Consider the following 20,466-nt stretch of genomic DNA (forward strand, 5'->3'; position numbering starts at 1 on the left):
TTGAATAAATTCCCATTTTTTTGCTGTCATGTTGATCCCCAAATATTTAACTTTCTTAACCACTGTTAAACCTGTCTCGTTCTGAAACCTCTCTCTCTCTCCATTGGTGTTAAATTTTTCTCTAAAACCTTGGTCTTTGACTTATTCAACTTAAATCCTGCAACTTGACCAAACTCTTGGATCAATTCTAAAACTCTTTTGGTACTAGATTCTGGCTCCTGTAACGTCAGTACTAAATCATCTGCAAACGCTCTCAATTTGTACTGTTTGGCTCCGACCTGTATACCTTTAACCAACAAGTCCCTTCTAATCATATTCAGCAAACCCTCCAAGACTGATATAAAAAGCAATGGGGTAATTGGGCAACCCTGCCTTCCTCAAATAAGTCCCAGGTAGTATATAGAAGGCTGCAACTCCACAAAGTTAAGCTAATTTAAACCCACTGGTTTTAATGTGCATAAGCACAAACAATGTCAGATCGTGGGCCATGATGCCTCCATCCCAATTATATTGTCATGGGTCTAGGGATGGGGAAGAAATCCCATTGATTTTGCATTTAAAGGCAAAAAAAAAATGCCCTTTCTGAAACAATATGTGAAACTGTAGCACCCTGCTTGTGGTTAACGCTTAGCTGGAATGAAATATTCAACGCAGCAATAGAGAAATTAAAATAATTATTTATTTGTCAGACAAATAAATGAGAGGCACAGTGGTATATGGTTACCAAGCTCTGGCCTGGCTTCCTGCCATTATGGCCAGCCCTTATATTCCCTTAATCCAGCCCCCTTTGCTCCTCCTGTGGCTGCCTCTGTCCAATCAGCCTGGTTGGATTTCCTATTGGCTGATTGCTAGAACCAGTCACAAAAAGATACACCCATATCCTTCTGTCCTTATATGGAACACAAAGAGCTATATATTGTTACATCTATAAATGACAAATAAGTAGTAATATATCTTACATGTGTCTCAACAAGGAATCTTAATTACCAGCTCACCTCTTGCCCTCCTTGCCCTATTGCCTTCTAAAACAAATGGTTAATCTTAAATTTTTATCTTAAACATATGTCAAGGATCTTGAGTTTCACATCAACATTGAAAGATCTCCTTCATTTGAAGGTTTCCAAACAAATGTCTGACAGCCATATATCAGGACCGCCCGGATGGCGTCTTCCTGTCTGGCAGGAGGGCTAGGCTGGTGGCTGACTTAATTCCAGGATAAATACAACTCTTTACAACTATATGAAATAAGAATCTAGCATTTGTTAAATCCTTTGCATAATTACATTTAAGCCAATATATTTAATACACAACACAAGTAGCCTCTTAAAAGGAATAAGGCCTTTGTAAAAAAGGAACTCAGTTTAAAACAGTTTCAGAAGAAACCTCTTCAGTTTGCATCCCCCCCTTCTCCAGCTGCTTCAGCCAGCTGCTTTTCCCATTATCTCTTCCCAACATTTATTGCCCTTAAACTCTCTCAGTTTAAGAAAGAAACAGCTTTAAAAGACTTCCCAAAAAATGCTTTCTTTCTACCAGCTAGATGTTTCTCCATTTGGTCTTTAACCTTAGAAAGAAGATCTGGCTCATTTTACTGGGAGGCACATTGGCATTATTTTACTATTTACCAACTATTAATTATGTTTATCTCTGCCTTTTTTATCTTCTATAACATGTAGGGTCAGTGTCCTTACTCAGTCTGTAATTTCAGCTTTTACGACTTTGAGAATTGTTTTCTGCTATCAATCAAGGGGCCCCTTGTCTAGGAAGAAAACACTGTCAGTGTTTTCTTAAGCAGCTAGCCTTCTTGCCTGGCATGAAACTTTTAAAAATCTAAGCCCTCTTTAATATACAAGCCCTGATCAAACATTAATAAAATGCAGGCTTATGCCTGATGCCTCATTCCCCCCTTTCAAGCTCAAGGACCTTCGTCCCAAGTGTCCTTGATAGCTTGACCTTCATCATATTCCTGAGGTAAAGCTCTGTATAGGGCCATGATATGAGGTAGAGTTTCATTTGAAACCATCTTGCTAATTGTACTTCTAAAACATGAAATGATACATGGCATCATACATAAAACCATTACCACTACTGTCAAGAAAAACAAGCAAGACAATAATATCCCTTTGAGTCCTGTGACATTAGGTAACCAATTGGTGAGCCATCCCATATCCCATCCTTCCCATGTTTGTACTGGGACATGTGCTATATTCTCCATCTTTGTGGCCAACACACGGATTGCCTCACCATTATCTGAAATGTTAAAGCAACAGGCATTCCCTGTCAAGTTCAAGACTCCACATAGGCCTCCCTGCTTGGCAAGTACATAATCCATTCCCATTTTCAGCTGCAAAATGGCGGCTCTACTTTCATCCAACTGTTGTGCAATAAGTCTCAAACTCTGGGCCGTTGCATTGGTTACAAGTTCCACTACTGCTTGCAATCGAATTATTCTGTTTAGATTATAAATAGGATCCCGTGCCCCTTGTATGAGCTCACCAGGATTCCAGGAGGCAGGATCATAATAGGCTATAATGCGCTCTGGTGGCCAATCATCAGTACCGCTCCAACTTTGGGTACTTCCTCCTGCTATATGAGAAATATCAGCGTTTCTTCGTGTACGCTTGGCCAAATTAGTAGGCATAATCCACATTGGTGGTAATACCCATCCCAGGAAACAAGTCCCACTCCATTTGGAGGGGAGTTTCTTGTATGCCCATTCTCCACATATCCACCACAACCATCGGGTCTGAGGTTTTTGGTACGTGGAGTACAGAAGGCGAAATATCAGAAGAGGTAGAGAGTTCACAGTGCAGTATGTTAGATTGCCTTTTTCTGTCACAGTTATGTTCCATACCACTTTCCATGCATGAATAAAAGGAGGTGCACAGGGCAAGGCATTCCGAGTTCGATAGGTAGTATCGTGTGCCCAGGTATTCTTAATATTATCCCAAGTATAGTGACAATGAGAAGAGCCTATCATGGTAGAATCAGCTGCATCTGATGATTTATGTACACAGAATTCCCCTTGTACAGGTATAACTCGTAATGGTTTAGTTGAGTTCCATCCGGGGAAATTCTGTACTTCTGTTTGGTGTGGTATTTCGCTTACCATACCAATGGCATCTAATGGTATCGGTAATAAGGGCATACCTCCCTCTGAATCATCTGGCCCAAGAGAGCAAACAAGGCAATTGGTCCTATTTGCAACATTGGCTACCATTTCAGCTAAACCTACCCACATATTGTGGTCATGGCGGAATCCATATTTAGTCAATTTGGCCAGATTCAAGGACCCTTCCCCTTCCCAAGGGATCAGGATTAATAATAGAATCATGTTGATGTCTAGCATATGCATTCCTTCCACAAAAGATTACCTTATAGTGATAGCAAATAAATATTAGTCCCAATATAATTCCCCCAGTGACAGGAATGGGGAACCACCAAGACCAAAACATATATCCCGAGGATCCCCAATGAGTAATATCTCTGATAATTGTTCCACAAGGGGGGTGGGCAGTCAATTAATTGTATAAGAGAATCTTTCCTTTCACAATCGCTGGTTCAGATGCTCCTCAAGCTTCAGGCGTGCGCAGGTCAGCCAGCTTCCAGGTTGTGGCTGCAGCAGGCCGGTCGTCTAATGTTGCCCGTGACCTAGCCCGTTCCCGGTAGGGCTAGATACAGGGGTTTTTGGAGAGAGTCAGTTTAAGAGGATTAGAGGGGTCACCTTTGCACGTCCAACTGCCTTCGGACTTCTTCAAACGGGAGTGATGAATCCAGGGGGTCACCTCAGCTACCTTCACCGCTGTTGGAGTAGAGAGCAAGACGGTGTAAGGTCCACGCCACTTAGGTGCAAGTGGATCACGTTTCCACTCTTTCACCCATACGCTATCGCCAGCCTGGAACTGATGAATCGGCTCGGCAATGCTGCACGGCGTGCGCTCGAGGGCCCACCTGTTAAGAGAAACAAAAACACGGGAGAGAGATTGCACTTGTCCCTGTGTCACATGGTCTCCTATTTGTTTAAGATCAGCTGGAATATCCTGAACAAAGGAGGGCGGTCTCCCATACAGGAGCTCAAAAGGTGACAACTTAAGTCTTTTTGTGGGTGCACACCGAACACGAAACAGTGTTATGGGTAACACATCTACCCATCCCAATCCCGTTTCCTGGGTTAATTTTGCCAATTGGGTTTTCAGAGTCCGATTCATTCTTTCAGTTTTCCCTGAACTCTGAGGCCTATAGGCTGCATGCAGTCTCCATTTCACTTGTAGGACTCGACATACTTCTTGTACTACTTGATCAATGAACGCTGGCCCATTATCACTTCCAATGCATCTAGGTAATCCAAACCTCGGGATCAATTCAGTGAGGAGTCTCTTAGTTACCTCTCGTGCCTTTTCAGTTCGGGTGGGAAAAGCTTCAACCCATCCGGTAAGAGTATCTACAAACACAAGGAGATACTTGAATCCCTTAGAAGGGACCAGCTCTGTGAAGTCCACAATTAGGCTTTCCATGGGGACATATCCCACATGTTGGATTCCAGGAGGTTGTACCGGTCCCTGCCTGGGATTGTTTTTAGCACAAAGAACACATTTCTGTGAAATGCAAGTTGCTAATTGTGATAGATTAATAATATACAACTTCCGACTGAGACTCTCTCTGGTTGCAGTACCGCCAAGGTGAGTGGATTCATGATAATTTCTTACAATTGTGCCTGCTAGATGATGAGGTACATAAATCCTATTGTCTGGCAGGATCATCCAACCGTCCTTCACAACTGCTCCTTCCTGTTCAGCCCACTTCCTCTCTTCTGGGGTATAGTGAGGTTTAACTTCTTCTGGAACTACCTCTGGTATGAGGGCTGCTATAAATCCTCCCACAGGCTTTTGGGCTGCCTCTCGGGCTGCTTTGTCAGCAGCATGATTTCCTCTGGTTATTGGATCCCTTCCTCGTCCATGACCTTTGCAGTGCATTACAGCAATCTGTTCTGGAGCCCATACTGCTTCTAACAGGATTTCTACTTCAGGTCCATATTTCAAGGCCTTCCCGTGGGCTCCTATTAGACCTCTTTCTTTCCATAGAGCTCCATGTGCATGCAGGGTTAAGAAGGCATATTTAGAATCAGTATAGATGTTTGCCTTACATCCGGCTGCCAATTGCAGAGCTCTAGTTAAACCTATAAGTTCAGCTTTTTGTGCTGAGGTGCCAGCAGGCAAAGCTTCAGCTTCCACAACTTCCTCATTGGTGACCACAGGATATCCTGCTCGTCTGGCACCTTCATGCAGGTAACTGCTACCATCAGTATAATATACAACATCTGGATTTTTCAATGGTTCATCTTTCAGATCGGGTCTACTGGAATAAACTTCATCCATTATTTGGAGACAATCATGTGATTCTTCATCATCTACCTCTGGTAGGGGCAGCAAAGTCGCTGGATTGAGCATATTCACTACTCGTAGATGAATCCTGGGATTTTCACACAATAGGCCTTGGTACCTAGCCATCCTTGGGTTCGTTAGCCAATAACTACCCTTATATTCCATGAGTGTCAGAACAGCATGAGGTACATTCACATACATTGTCTGGCTGAAGGTAAATTTATCAGCTTCTTTGACAAGGCTTGCAGTGGCCGCTACTGCCCTTAGGCATGGAGGCCATCCTTTTGCTACTGAGTCCAATTGTTTTGACAAATAAGCTACTGGACGGTTCCAACTTCCTAATCTCTGGGTCAGGACTGCCGCTGCAATCCCATTCTGTTCATGTACATACAGCTGAAAGGGTTTTTCCGAATTAGGCAGTCCAAGGGCTGGGGCCTCCATAAGTCGTTGTTTGATAACTAAAAAGGCTTGTTGCTGCTCAGGTCCCCATACGAATGGGTCCTTTTCTGCACCTCGAGTGCTTTCATGTAAGGGTTTGGCCAGACTGCTGAAATCAGGTATCCATAGTCTACAAAACCCTGCTGTTCCCAGGAATCCTCTGAGTTGTTTCCTTGTGGTAGGTTCCTTGATAAGGCAAATAGCTTCTTTCCTCTCTGGCCTCAATGCTCGTTGTTGGTGTGAGATGTCAAAGCCCAAATATTTGACCTTTTCTAAACATAACTGTGCCTTTTTCTGGGAAACTCGGTAGCCAGCTTCCCAGAGCAAGTGGAGCAGTTCCTCTGTACCTTCTTTACAGGTCTCAAAATCCTTTGCTGCTAGTATAAGGTCATCTACATATTGCAGAACCACCTTTTCTCCAGGTATTGAGGGGTAACTTGTTAGATCCTTCGCCAAGGCAGTGCCAAATAAAGTTGGGGAATTTTTGAATCCCTGGGGCAATCTTGTCCAGGTTAGCTGGCCTTTTGTTCCTGTCAAAGGGTCTTCCCACTGGAAGGCAAATATAGGTTGGCTCTGTGGTGCCAGCCGGCAACAGAAGAATGCATCTTTCAAGTCCAATACAGTAAAAAATGTTGCTTCTGGTGGGATCAAACTCAGCAGGGTGTATGGGTTTGGTACATTTGGGTGCAAGGTCTCGATAGCCTGGTTTACGAGCCTCAAGTCCTGCACTGGCCTGTATTCATCTGTCCCAGGTTTTCGAACAGGCAAAAGGGGTGTGTTCCATTCTGATTGGCAGGGCTTAAGCAGACCATATTTTAATAGGCGGTCCAAATGTTTCTGGATGCCCTCTGCTGCTCGCCGGGGTAAAGGATATTGCTTTACAGATACAGGGGTAGCCATAGGTTTTAAGGTTACTACAATTGGAGCTATATTCTTGGCCATTCCTGGTGGGCTATTTTCGGCCCATACTCCTGGTGGCACCTGTAGAGTTCGGAGGAGCTTGTTTAACTCTGTGTCCAATGTGGGTTGGACTTGCAGGGCTGACATTAGGCGCCATGATTGTTCCTTAGGTACTGAGAGGGAAATTATTCCTGCTGCCTTTGATGGCAGTTTCATTTCTGGACCTCGAGGAGTGAAGGTGATTTGGGCCTGCAATTTGGACAGCATATCTCTACCTAAGAGAGGTATTGGACACTCAGGTATATACAAAAACTGATGGGTTAAACGATGTCCCCCAATCTGGCATTCCAAAGGTTGGAGGAAAGACCTCTTAGCTGACTGACCAGTGGCACTTTTAATGACTACACTTTTGGATGCCTTTTTCTGCAATAGTTCTGGGAGTACTGAGTATTCAATCATAAAGTCTATTAAATGGCTCCCTAATTGAATCGTGACCGTGGGCTCCTGGAAGCCTAACTTTATGGAGTCCGGTCTTTCCTAGTCTTGGGTAAAATCCTCCTCTGCCAGTCCAATGACATTGTCCCTACTCCGTCCTTGTCCAGGTCTCTGATATCTTCCATCTCGGATCATTCCCCGTCCCCGTCCCTGGTTTCTTGGGCCGGAGCCTGGGCCTGGGCCTGGGCCTGGGCCTGGGCGTACTTCTTCCAACCTCAGGGGTTCAGGACATTCCCGCTTCCAATGACCCTCCTTCTTGCAATTCGCACATTGATTCCTTCCCAGTGGTGGATTCCTTCCCCGCCCTCTTCCTCCATTTAAGGGGCGGTAGTCTTGCTTCACTGCTGTGGCTAGCATTACCATCTTTTCCTTCTGCCACTTCTTCTTCTCTTGTTTCTCAGCCTCATCCCTATTCCGATAAACTCGGCGTGCAATGGCCATAATTTGGCTCATCAGCATCCCTTCCCATCCTTCTGATTTCTGAATTTTCTTACGAATGTCAGAAGCGCACTGGGCCACAAATGTAGCAGTAATCATTCTGCTGTTTTCAGGGGCTTCAGGGTCAAAAGGAGTCCATATACGATAGGCTTCTTGCAGCCTCTCTAAAAAGTCTCCTGGACTCTCATTTGGTTTCTGTTCTACTTCTGAGACTTTAGACATATTAGTGGGCTTCTGGCATGCCCTGCGGATACCTTGCACAAGCGTCTGGCGATAGGTGGTAAGTCTGGCCAGGTGAATTACATTGTTTGGATCCCAATTAGGATCTTCCAAGGGAAAGTTGTCTTGGAGATGACGGTCAATATTAAAAATATTTCCCACTCTGGCCTGCTCACGCAAATATATCTGTGCCTTTTCAATTATGTCTCTCCTTTCCTCAGTGGTGAACAGAGTATTCAGGAGCTGGCGGCAATCTGTCCAAGTAGGACTATGAGTATTTATTATTGAAGTTACCAAGTCCATCATAGCCTGAGGTTTTTCTGCGAAAGATGGGGTGTGTGTTTTCCAATTCATCAGATCCGTAGTTGTGAATGGAATGTACTGGAGGGTCGAAGTTCGAGGTGGCCGTGGTCCGAGTTGCCCGTTAACCAGCACAGGCTCCTCAAGTGCATCAAATACTCTTCTGAGAGGGGCTACTACGTGATCTTTCTCTTCGCTTTGCTCTAGGGGCCTCAAATCATAGGGGATGGTATTTGTCCCAAGGCGTTCTTTTAGCAGCCTTATACGCCTGGCTGTATTGCTTGCTGACCGATTAAGGTCTCCCTGTAACTTCTGTAATAATTCTCTAGGATTTGGATGTACAGGAGTTTGGGGTAGGCAATCAGTTGTTTCACTAAAAGAGACTGTAGATGGAGTTCTACTGGGACTCACAGATGGAATAACCACTTCTGCTTGGGCTTTATTATAGGACTCCAATGCCTCCTGAAGATATTTTTCATAATCTATCAAGGAATCAAGTTCTGTGACTCCAGCCCCATTATTCATTCCACTTTCTTGCCTTGGGGTTACAACTGGTGGAGTGTTTGGATTAGGCTCCCTTCGATGTGGAGCATAGGGTGGAGGTGGAAGCAGCTCTTCCTCTGGTCCCTCAAAAATGGGTTTGAGTTTATTTGGCAAGATTCCTTTCCTAGCTTCGGCTTTTACAGCCAATAATTTGCATCGTTGGACTTTGCATTCCCTTATCCATGGAGGATTTTTATTTAATGTGCTCAGCCAGGAATCTATATATGAAAATTGTTCTGGGCACCCTCCAGTTTCTTTGGCGATGTTAGACCAAAGTTTGCTTACTAAATTTATATCAAAGGTTCCTTGAGATGGCCATTCAGTATTTTGCTTCGGCCACTCTAATTCACATAACGTTCTCAGGCGCTCTGGCGTCATTTTGACTCCATACGCCCCTGAGAAGGCTTTCTTAAAATTATTTAACATACATTCAAGAGGTGTATTTTCCCCTTTTGAACCCCCAACTCCCATTGTATGGCCCTGTGAAGTATCCACTCAGTCACTCACACACACGCTTCGTGGGTTTCCTTGCCTGGTGAAGTCGCCTTACCAGGAACCGAAGTACTGCCCACTCCACACTCAGGTCAGCTACAGATTGCTCTGTACTTTCTCACACATACAATGCGCTAGATACTTCACCACACACTACCTCCCATTCTTCCCTTTTCCCCCACCAGATCACCATCTGATGTATCCAACCACCTAGCGTACTCAGTTCCCACTTACTGAGACGCAGAAGTTTGATCAAGACTTCTCTTCCTCCCAATTAATTGGAGGGCCAAAAATCCCTTTGTGCACTTACCCTTGGTTGGTTCCGTTTCCCCCCGGTCCGTCGCCGCCAGTGAGCAGGGTATCAGACAGACGAGACTTCTGCGTTCCCCCTGGAAAAATTTACCAGTGCGCGCTTGGGTAAGCAGTTTAGAGATCCTCTCTCATGTACCCTGCCCAATAGGGCAAAGGGGCTGCGTTCCAGCAGACCACTTATCCGAGTCACAGGCGCACCATAAAATGTAGCACCCTGCTTGTGGTTAACGCTTAGCTGGAATGAAATATTCAACGCAGCAATAGAGAAATTAAAATAATTATTTATTTGTCAGACAAATAAATGAGAGGCACAGTGGTATATGGTTACCAAGCTCTGGCCTGGCTTCCTGCCATTATGGCCAGCCCTTATATTCCCTTAATCCAGCCCCCTTTGCTCCTCCTGTGGCTGCCTCTGTCCAATCAGCCTGGTTGGATTTCCTATTGGCTGATTGCTAGAACCAATCACAAAAAGATACACCCATATCCTCCTGTCCTTATATGGAACACAAAGAGCTATATATTGTTACATCTATAAATGACAAATAAGTAGTAATATATCTTACATGTGTCTCAACAAGGAATCTTAATTACCAGCTCACCTCTTGCCCTCCTTGCCCTATTGCCTTCTAAAACAAATGGTTAATCTTAAATTTTTATCTTAAACATATGTCAAGGATCTTGAGTTTCACATCAACATTGAAAGATCTCCTTCATTTGAAGGTTTCCAAACAAATGTCTGACAGCCATATATCAGGACCGCCCGGATGGCGTCTTCCTGTCTGGCAGGAGGGCTAGGCTGGTGGCTGACTTAATTCCAGGATAAATACAACTCTTTACAACTATATGAAATAAGAATCTAGCATTTGTTAAATCCTTTGCATAATTACATTTAAGCCAATATATTTAATACACAACACAAGTAGCCTCTTAAAAGGAATAAGGCCTTTGTAAAAAAGGAACTCAGTTTAAAACAGTTTCAGAAGAAACCTCTTCAGTTTGCATCCCCCCCTTCTCCAGCTGCTTCAGCCAGCTGCTTTTCCCATTATCTCTTCCCAACATTTATTGCCCTTAAACTCTCTCAGTTTAAGAAAGAAACAGCTTTAAAAGACTTCCCAAAAAATGCTTTCTTTCTACCAGCTAGATGTTTCTCCATTTGGTCTTTAACCTTAGAAAGAAGATCTGGCTCATTTTACTGGGAGGCACATTGGCATTATTTTACTATTTACCAACTATTAATTATGTTTATCTCTGCCTTTTTTATCTTCTATAACATGTAGGGTCAGTGTCCTTACTCAGTCTGTAATTTCAGCTTTTACGACTTTGAGAATTGTTTTCTGCTATCAATCAAGGGGCCCCTTGTCTAGGAAGAAAACACTGTCAGTGTTTTCTTAAGCAGCTAGCCTTCTTGCCTGGCATGAAACTTTTAAAAATCTAAGCCCTCTTTAATATACAAGCCCTGATCAAACATTAATAAAATGCAGGCTTATGCCTGATGCCTCAAAACAGCACCAGCATTCTTCAAACATTGCACTTTTACAAATATTGCAATGCAATTCTCCAGCCAAATAATATTTACAAAAATGAACATATCATGGCATAATGTGCATAATAATGCACATATTGGTGAAAAATAACATACAGAAATGCATTACAGGAGAAAAAAAATGCATTGCAAAAATGTTTACAACAGGAAAGATCACATACAAACAAATCCATTAAAACAAATCCACACTAAAATGCTGATGAATTTTCATGAGAACTTAAAACAAAAATTCCACAAAGTGATATGAAAATGTGAATTGAACTTAATGCTGGAAAAATAAGGAATTGGAGAAACCATGTTTGACAGATTTGCCCATCCACACCTACATGAGTCTGCAGACTTGTGTAGATAGTACTTGGCTCCACAGAACAATGGTGTGACTCAATACAAAATGGCTTCATGTGTTCTCAGCATCAGAGGTTTCTGTCAGTCTCAGAACCAATTGTCCTCTTAGCACCTGAGTCAAGGACATTAACAGTATTTATTACCTTAGACACCCCTGGCACACACAACACTTTAGACACAACGAGGCTGAAAACATAGGTTTTCCAGGACAGTGGCCAAAATGGCCTCTGCGATCTCACACAATTTTGGGCTGCACTTTTTTCCAGGCACACTGCCCCAAAATGCACATTTTGAGGCACTGTGCCCGAAATAGTGCTTTTTGGGAGGCCGAGATCTCACACAAGTCACGTGACACATGCAGGAGTGCAGCCCTGGAAGATGGCGTCCCAGTTTGGGCCTCTTCATATTGGAAGGTATGTGTTTAAAGCACTAATCCACCCCTTTAACAGCCAAGGAATCCTGGGAACTGTAATTTGTTAAGAGTTGTTAGGGGATTCCACATATGGCTACATTGCCTAGTACAAGTCATGTGGCACATGCGATCTCTGCTGAGGACGCAGCTGGCGGTGGGTGGGGGATGGCAGGCCAAGTCAGCCTGGCCGGACATCATGCATGCACAAACGCCCCGTTCCCAATGTTGGCACACCTGCGAAGGATTTCCCCCCTATATCTCAGTCCTGATCAGAGTTGCAAGCCCCAGTCCGCTATTTGGGGTTTTTTTAAAGGAAAAAGATAAACCACACAAGGCCAACACATCGTGTCTATTATGGTTCTAAACTGCATCATATCAAGGTGCCTGCAGAACAGATGACTGAAAAATGAGCCTTCAGATTATGGACCAAAATGTTCCCCATGCCCTTTAGAGCAACATTTAAAATGTTTTCAGAGCCAATTACCATTATCTACCCTCTAACCATTTTTCTAAGTTTAACATGTCTATTTTTCTTGTGATCCAGACACTTTTCCCCTTCTGAAGTGTTCCTATATGACTCATCCAACTTCTATAGCAATCCTGCTTGAAATATAGTAGAGACAACAATTTTGCTCAGGTCTGCAACCGCACAGCACTCTTGTGCTATTATTTCTTATAACTCAGATTTAAAATGATGCTTTTGCAAATAAAGTATGTAAAAATGATTGGGGGCTACAGAATTTGGGGCTTTATAGTTGATGTGGGAGCCAGAGAAGTGACTAAAGGGGAAATGATAGAGGTTTATAGAAATACTGGATGGACATCTGAAGGCAGCCCTGTTTAGGGAAGCTTTTAATGTTTAATAGCTTATTGTATTTTAGTGTTTTGTTGGAAGCCACCCAGAGTGGCTGGGGAAACCCAGCCAGATGGGCGGGGTATAAATACAGTGGTACCTTGGGTTACATACCCCTTGGGTTACATACGCTTCAGGTTACAGACTCCGCTAACCCAGAAATAGTGCTTCAGGTTAAGAACTTTGCTTCAGGATAAGAACAGAAATCGGGCTCCGGCGGCGCGGCGGCAGCAGGAGGCCCCATTAGCTAAATTATTATTAATTATTATTATTATGTGAAGAAAGTGGATAGAAGGAAGTTTTTCTTCCTCTCTCATATTAGAACTTAAGAGTCACCCAATGGCAGGAAGTTCAGGTCAGTCAAAAGGTATTTCTTCACACAGCACATAGTCAGTTTATGAAATTTGTCTCCACAGCAATGGGCACTAGCTTACATGGCTTTAAAGAGGAATTAGACAAATTCATGGATGGTAAGGTTATCAGTGGCTATATATTATTGATAACCTTATCAGAAGCAGCATACTTTTGAATATTGGTTACTAGGGAGCATGACAGAGATGGTGCTGTTGTTCTTATGCCCTATTTGTGGCCCTACGAACCAGAGGCATCTGGTTAGCCACTGTGGGAAAGAATCCTCTGGTCTGAACAGGCAGGTCTTGTGTTCAAATATTCAAATATGCAACCACCACCCCACATAATTTCCCCTTGAAATAAGGTGGAACTTTAGAATACGCTTCAGGTTTTGCTTTAAACAATGTATTGGAGGGGTGTGTGGAGCAACTCCACACATACACACATCTCCAAGAAATTGTATTTGTTTCAGGGAAATAATTTTGGCTTTGTCCTCAAAGATATTCTGCCTGAATGGTGGGGTGGGGTGGGAAAATTCATTTCAAGTTCCATTTTGCGTGAAATTTCAGTCACAATACACTTTACCTTTCATTCTTTTTGGGAGCAGAACAAAAAAAAAACTCACCTTACCGCATTTGTCTCCAATGTTCCCATCAATCTGAACATGGATAATCTGGAGAATATGTCTTTCTGGTCGCAGCCATAGGCTTTTTTAAAACCACCACTGCTCTTTGCCTTGCACTGTTCAGTACATTTGTGGTTCGAGGACCCGACCCCGGTGAAGTGAAATGAAGACACAAGGACACGTGATATAAGGTTAATGGGCTAGGAAAAGGCCACAACTTTATTGGTTACAGCATTTGAAAAGGTATTGGCTTAGGCATTGGATCGAAATAAGTGGGTTCTTCACCAGTAGGTGGAGCCTGTCGATGCTAATCCGACTATAGGCTCACCCCTGCTGTCACCGAGGGTCGTGCCAAGGCCTCCCGCCAAGCAGGCATCGGACGGAATACACGACCCCCAGATTCCTTTAACGGAATACCCCTAAAAATTGAAGGCATAGGTGATGGCCACACCTAGCACTTCCACACAGCGCAACACATTATTCCAATGCCTAACCTACCCACCAATACCACAAAAGTTGTGACGATTGCTACGAGGTAGGCGAAAAAACCAATTAGCCTAGTGCCAAATGGAAAAACTCCTACCAGGCCCCCCAGCCAACCAGGGCGACCAACCTAAGGTCCATAGCAAGGCCGAAAAACCTGAGCCCTAACTAAAGGGAGTGGAGGGTGGGTGACTCGCGAGGGGCGAAGGAAGGAAGAATGAGGCCGGAGGAAGGCTGGCGCTGCAGCAAAATGCTGCTGAACACGCCCCCACCGTGGCCCCCGGTTGGATGGCCACCGAGGGGGCGTGAGCGCCAGCCAGGTGAGTGGGCAGCAGGGGGCCACGCCCCCTGCTAGCCGGAGCTCGAGCCCCGACCACAACCCCTCCCCTCCCCTTCGGGGAGGAGAGTCTTTCTAAAAGTTACTTCTCAAATTCTCTTAAATTAGTTTCTCACCTACTCTGATGCCATCTAGGGAAACCAAAATGCTTGTTTACAAAGCTATTGTACTACCAACCTTACTATATGCTTGTGAAACATGACCAGTCCATCGAAGTTGATGTTGAAGAATCATTGCTTCAACACTGGTGATCTTTGCTTCTTCCAATACACTGGTATTAGTTCGCCTGTCTTCCCAAGTGATGTGTAAAAAATTTCAGAGACACCGTTGATGGAATCTTTTGATGAGTTGGAGATGCCATCTCCAACTCCTCAAAAGATGCCATCTCCAACTCCTCAAAAGATTCCATCAACGGTGTCTCCGAAATTTTTTACACATCACTTGGGAAGACAGGCAAACTAATACCAGTGTATTGGAAGAAGCAAAGATCACCAGTGTTGAAGCAATAATTCTTCAACATCATCTTCGATGGACTGGTCATGTTGTGTGGATGCCTGATTATCGTCTTCCAAAACAATTACTCTATTCCAAACTTAAAAATGGAAAGCGTAATGCTGGTGGTCAACAAAAGAGGTCTAAAGACTGCCTCAAGGCAAATCTAAAAAAATGTAGTATAAACACCAATAATTGGGAAAGACTGGCCTGCAAGCTTTGAAGACACTCGAATTCAGGACACAAGGGAGAAATGTGGTAAGAGGAAGGCACTCTTGGCAAATCCACACCGTGATCAACTCCCACCTGGAAACCAATGTCCCCACTGTGGAAGGATGTGTGGATACATAATTGGCCTCCACAGTCACTTACGGACTCATTGTTAAAACCGTGTATATGGAAGACAATCTTATTTGGCTATGAGTGATCACCAAAGAGAGAGAAGAGATGCATGCAGCATCAATCCCATTCTAAAGCATGCGGAGTGATGCTCAGCAAGTGAGCCCCTCCAAACAACATGCCTTATGCTATCATTTGCTATGCTGTTTTTGAGCAGGCTTGAACACATACTTTGGGGTCCCAGTCATTTAAATGAGTAAGCAAAGAAATAAATCACGAAGGAACATGTGGAGGTCTATTTCTTCTAGAAACAATGAATCATGGTCTGTGGCCCAAACACGTGTTTCCATGTCCCTTTATTTTCTTCTAATTCCCCTACACTTTCTTTCGCCACCCCTGCCAGGCTTCAGAGATGTGCAGCAGTTTCAGATCAGTACGTTAGAGCCTTCAGAGTCAAATCCTGGTATCCTCAATATTTGTCCCCAGCATGTAAGTGGTGCCTCATGCTGTTCCCCTCCGTGACCTCAATATCCAATTCCTGTTCCCCTCCGTTGCTTCACTTGCAACAGAAATACCTTCTGTGGTGAAGATAATACCCTGCAACATCTCACCAATACATGAGGTAGGCCTGATCTCTTCCATCACACTCACTCACACAGACACACATACAGAGCTCTGCTGATAGAGGTGCTTTGTACAACCAGCACGTTCATTGAATGCAGTGTTCAGCAGCACATCTTTCCTCTGAATTATTCTGTTCATCCCTTACAGTTTTCACGGAAGGAGCTATGACAGACAGTTGCCATGTGGTTGCTGCAAAGGTGCAAAATGTATGCAGCCATGTGCATTGTTCTCTAACTCCTCTTGCATTCAGAAATGCGCACGCGCACGCGCACGCGCACACACACACACACACACACACACACACACACGTCTTCCATTCTCCTTCCAAACTTGATGGATATTTACAGCCGTCCTCTTATGTTTTGTTCAGCAAAGTTGTTCTGTGAGTGCATTTCCTTATCGCTGGTCATCAACGTTTCAAAACATGATTAAGCAGAGAGAACAGAGGCAAACAGTGCTGACTTAGGAGTTTGTTCTGCGGCATTGGCATATACAACAGTTAATTCAAAGTAATTGATTTCTGCATGAATCAGTTTGAAGATTACTGCACTATGGTCTAAGATAAGCCCCTTGTGAACACAATTCTAGCTTTTTCAACACAGGGTGGCAGGGAATGGGATTAAGGACAATGACAGCATATTACATAAACAAGTCCTGTGCTTTAAGCATGCTTCTTTTCACCATAAGCTGGGTTTCTAAAAATCATTACATCTGCCTTTGCATCAGTATAGACCAAGAGATACGGCTCACGCACACACATTCCTCAGTCATTGACAGTAGCGTTGAGGGTGGACTTTCGTGTGCGAAGCGAGCCACCACAGATTAAATCACTGCAGGCATAATGCATCAGATCAGCAGGTGTCATCTCAAACACAACACTTGGGGCTGAGTCGCATCTGATGGAGTGTCATCAAATGTTGAGTAACGGGTAATGAAAGATCAAGCGATATAAATGCAGATGTGAACCAACCATTATCTATGTATCTGAGGATCATGGGCCCAATGCAAGGGCTCTACCATTCATCAGCCAATGACAAACAGACATGCATCCATTGTAATCACCCAAGCTTCTGCATGTGGCAGAAATTCCATTAAAACAAGAATCTTCTATAAGATTCAGTGGGCTAATTTGCAAGCCATTGCTATAGCTCTGTATGCGCTAGTGTTCCAATTCAAGGACACTGCAGGGAGGGCCCATAGCACAGTGCTAGACCATCTGCTTTGCATGCAGAATGTCCCAGGTTCATTTCAAAGGACCAGGTGTGCAGCCTGGGAGTCATTTTGTACTCACAGCTGTCCATGAAAGTGTCCATGAAGGTCTCCATCTGGTACATCAGCTGAGACCCTACCTGCCCGCAGACTGTCTCACCAGAGTGGTGAATGTTCTGCCTCGACTACTGCAATACGCTCTACATGGGGCTACATTTGAAGGTGACTCGGAAACTACAACTAATACAGAATGCAGCAGCAAGACTGGTGACTGGGAGTGTCCGCCGGGACCATATAACACCGGTCCTAAAGGATCTTCATTGGCTCCCAGTACATTTCCAAGCACAATTCAAAGTGTTGGTGCTGACCTTTAAAGCCCTAAATGGTCTTGGCCCAGTATACCTGAAGGAGCGTCTCCACCCATCGTTCAGCATGAACACTGAGGTCCTCCTCGGAGGGTCTTCTGGTGGTTCCCTCACTGTGAGAAGTGAAGTTACAGGACTCGCTTGGAGGTTTTCAAGCAGAGGTTGGAGAGTCATTTCCCATGTTGAGATTCCTGCATTGCAGGGGATTGGTCTAGATGACCCTTAGGGTCCCCTACAGCTCTACAATTATATGATTCTATGATGCCCTTTCCCAAAAATCTGACCCACCATGAGCTCCTTTTCTCTTCACTTCTCCCACTTCACTGCATTTCCAGTCCCCTCTTATTTTTCCTCATATACAGAATCACTTGTTCTGCAAAGCCTTTCCTAAACACAGCACCTTCGCCACTATCTGTGTGCTCTGTTATGCGTTAATCATAGCCAACTCTCACTACACCAATGTTCTCTCTAGTTCTCAAATTATATGCACTCGGGGAAGGACATGGTGTCATTTCATTCCTGATTAGAACAAAGTGCATATATAATTCCAAAATGGAATGCATGAGAGAAGCTTCAGCACTGGAAAAACTTTGGCATGTCCAAGCTTAATTCTCACACCACAGGTGAGGAGGTAAATCAATTCCGTATAAGAACCTACCCAATCCCTTTTCATTCCCTCATTGCAACTTCTTCCTACCAGCTTGCCCAGCCACACTTTTGAATCCCATACAAACCTATTTACAACCAAGCTTTGAGCTTGCTCGGCATGTCATCTCTGTGGGTGATGCCTCAGTACGTCACCTCTCTGCTGATCATCTCTGCGCACCATCTCCACACATTCCAGGAGCAACTTTAACTCATGGCTGGACTTCAAATCTAAGGCTCAGTGATGGATCTATGCCAATGATCCCACTTTCTAATAAGGATGGGAAATCAGTTGCCTTTTTCTTTGCTGCCAATCACATGCAAGCCAGGGAAGAATGGGAAGATCACGTTGGGCAAATTCATTTATTTCCTGTATACTTGGGAGAGAGGAGGTGGGGATGAGGGGAGACTCAGCTGTGAATTTATTGACTCTCCCTTAAGAAGCTGTGGAGCAGTAAATTCCACCTTTATGGTGCCTGCTAATTAGACATTTATTTAACTTTGTTGCTTTTTTTAATGACTCGCTGCTGTTGTTTGAAGTTCGCTGTCTATTATTTGTAATAAAAACCTCTGTCACTTTTTCGCCTCATTATTCCCAACAAATAGTGCATTTCGCAGCCAAACCTCCCCCACTCCCCGCACCTCACAGACTGTGGTTTCCAGAGTTTCAAAGACCAGCTGTTATCATTTTGTCGACGGAGCGCTTTTGAGAAACTTCTGTCGCGGACTCAGGCACAGCAGGGGCTGCTGAATAAAATATCAGTCCCTCAAAAGGGAATTAAGGCAAAAGAGGAAAGCCGCCGGGAGAAGTAGGAGGCGAAGGAGGCGGCCAAAGCTGCAGTTCTCCTCCCACCCAGGAATTTTACTGAGGGAGCCCTTAAGTGCGCTCCTGCACCAACTAGTCTTTCCCTCAAACTAAGTCCTGTGGCAGTCAGTGGGCTCTACTTCCATGTAAACATTGTAGGATTACACCATCTAATTCTATAACTTATAAATTCTGGAGCCTTTCTTAACCTCTCTGGCAGCAGCTTGAAGATTTTTCTGACTGCAGCTGCTGTTTCCTTTGGAGTATTGTGTCCCCTTATTTCACCAAAGTGAAGCTTCAGCTGGCCATTAAAAGACTGCAAATGGGCAGAGGAGTGAACAAGCTGTTCTCTGAACCAAGTCAATTCTGCACAGCTGCCTAATGGCTAAGTCAATTAACAGGTGAAGCTCTCCCTATCGGGAGGGCTTTTCTTCTGCTGGAACACAGTTCCGACACCTCTCAGATGGGGGCAATTTCTGATGATGATAGCGCTGCTTGTTTACAAAAACCACAGCATCCAAGTGGATGGCAAGAGCAAAGGAGTGAGGCATGCACAGCAGCAGTAGGAGTGGGGCAGGGGGCCACTCCAGTTGCCTCATGAGACAGAGAAGCAACAGTCAAGGCTTGCCCCTTGGAGGGCATCTGCACAGCACAGACCAGATTGATGCTCAGAGGCCAGAAGATGAAGGCAGTGGTGGCCGGCTGCTGCCATGGTTGTGCACAATGTGGAGGATTTGTGCTGCGTAGCAGTGCCCAAGCATTGATGCTTTGCATGGTGAGTCACCCACAAAGAAACAAGGGTATAAAGCTGCCCAGAGTGGCTGGGGAAACTCAGCCAGATGGGCGGGGTATAAATTATTATTATTATTATTATTATTGAGCAGGATTTCAAATCACAGTCTGGAAGAGTACATGCACACCTTTCTCCCCATTAATGAGCAAAGGCGCTGAGTGGCAGAAACCATCTGGATATCCTTATAAGATGGTGTAGCCTAGCACCTTGTCATGCAATGTTGGTTTCAAGATGCTGTCTGCATTGGCATCTGGGTTGGTGACTGAGGCAGTTAGTTCCGGCACTTTTTTCTAGAAAAAAAGCACTGCCTATCGGCATCACCTCATGTGCATGGATGATGGGAGTTGTAGTCCAGCAACATCTAAGAGAGCATCTCCTGGCTATCTGCATACCAGGTTTCACCTGAATGATTTTTACCTTCAAGGCAGCTTGTAGAAGGTTAAAGACCTGTGGGTATAGGATGGTGTCTAAATTCAATAATTAATAAGATCAAGCAACATTTAACACAGTGCCATGCATAAATGTAAGCTTAGATTATGAATATATTTTCTAATTCTCATTGTGTATCTCATTGGGATTTAATATTCAGGCTGGGCTGGCTTGCCATTTTGAGCCAGGGAAGCCATAGCACTAGGATAGACCAGTAATGTATCTTAGAAAGTTTCCAAGCGCCACCCCAGTAAGTTCTGTGTGCCTCTTTTCAAATGACATTTATACTTAAATGATACCA

This window comes from Podarcis liolepis (assembly GCF_965112155.1).
Source record: "Podarcis liolepis genome assembly, chromosome: 4".
Taxonomy (NCBI): domain Eukaryota; kingdom Metazoa; phylum Chordata; class Lepidosauria; order Squamata; family Lacertidae; genus Podarcis; species Podarcis liolepis.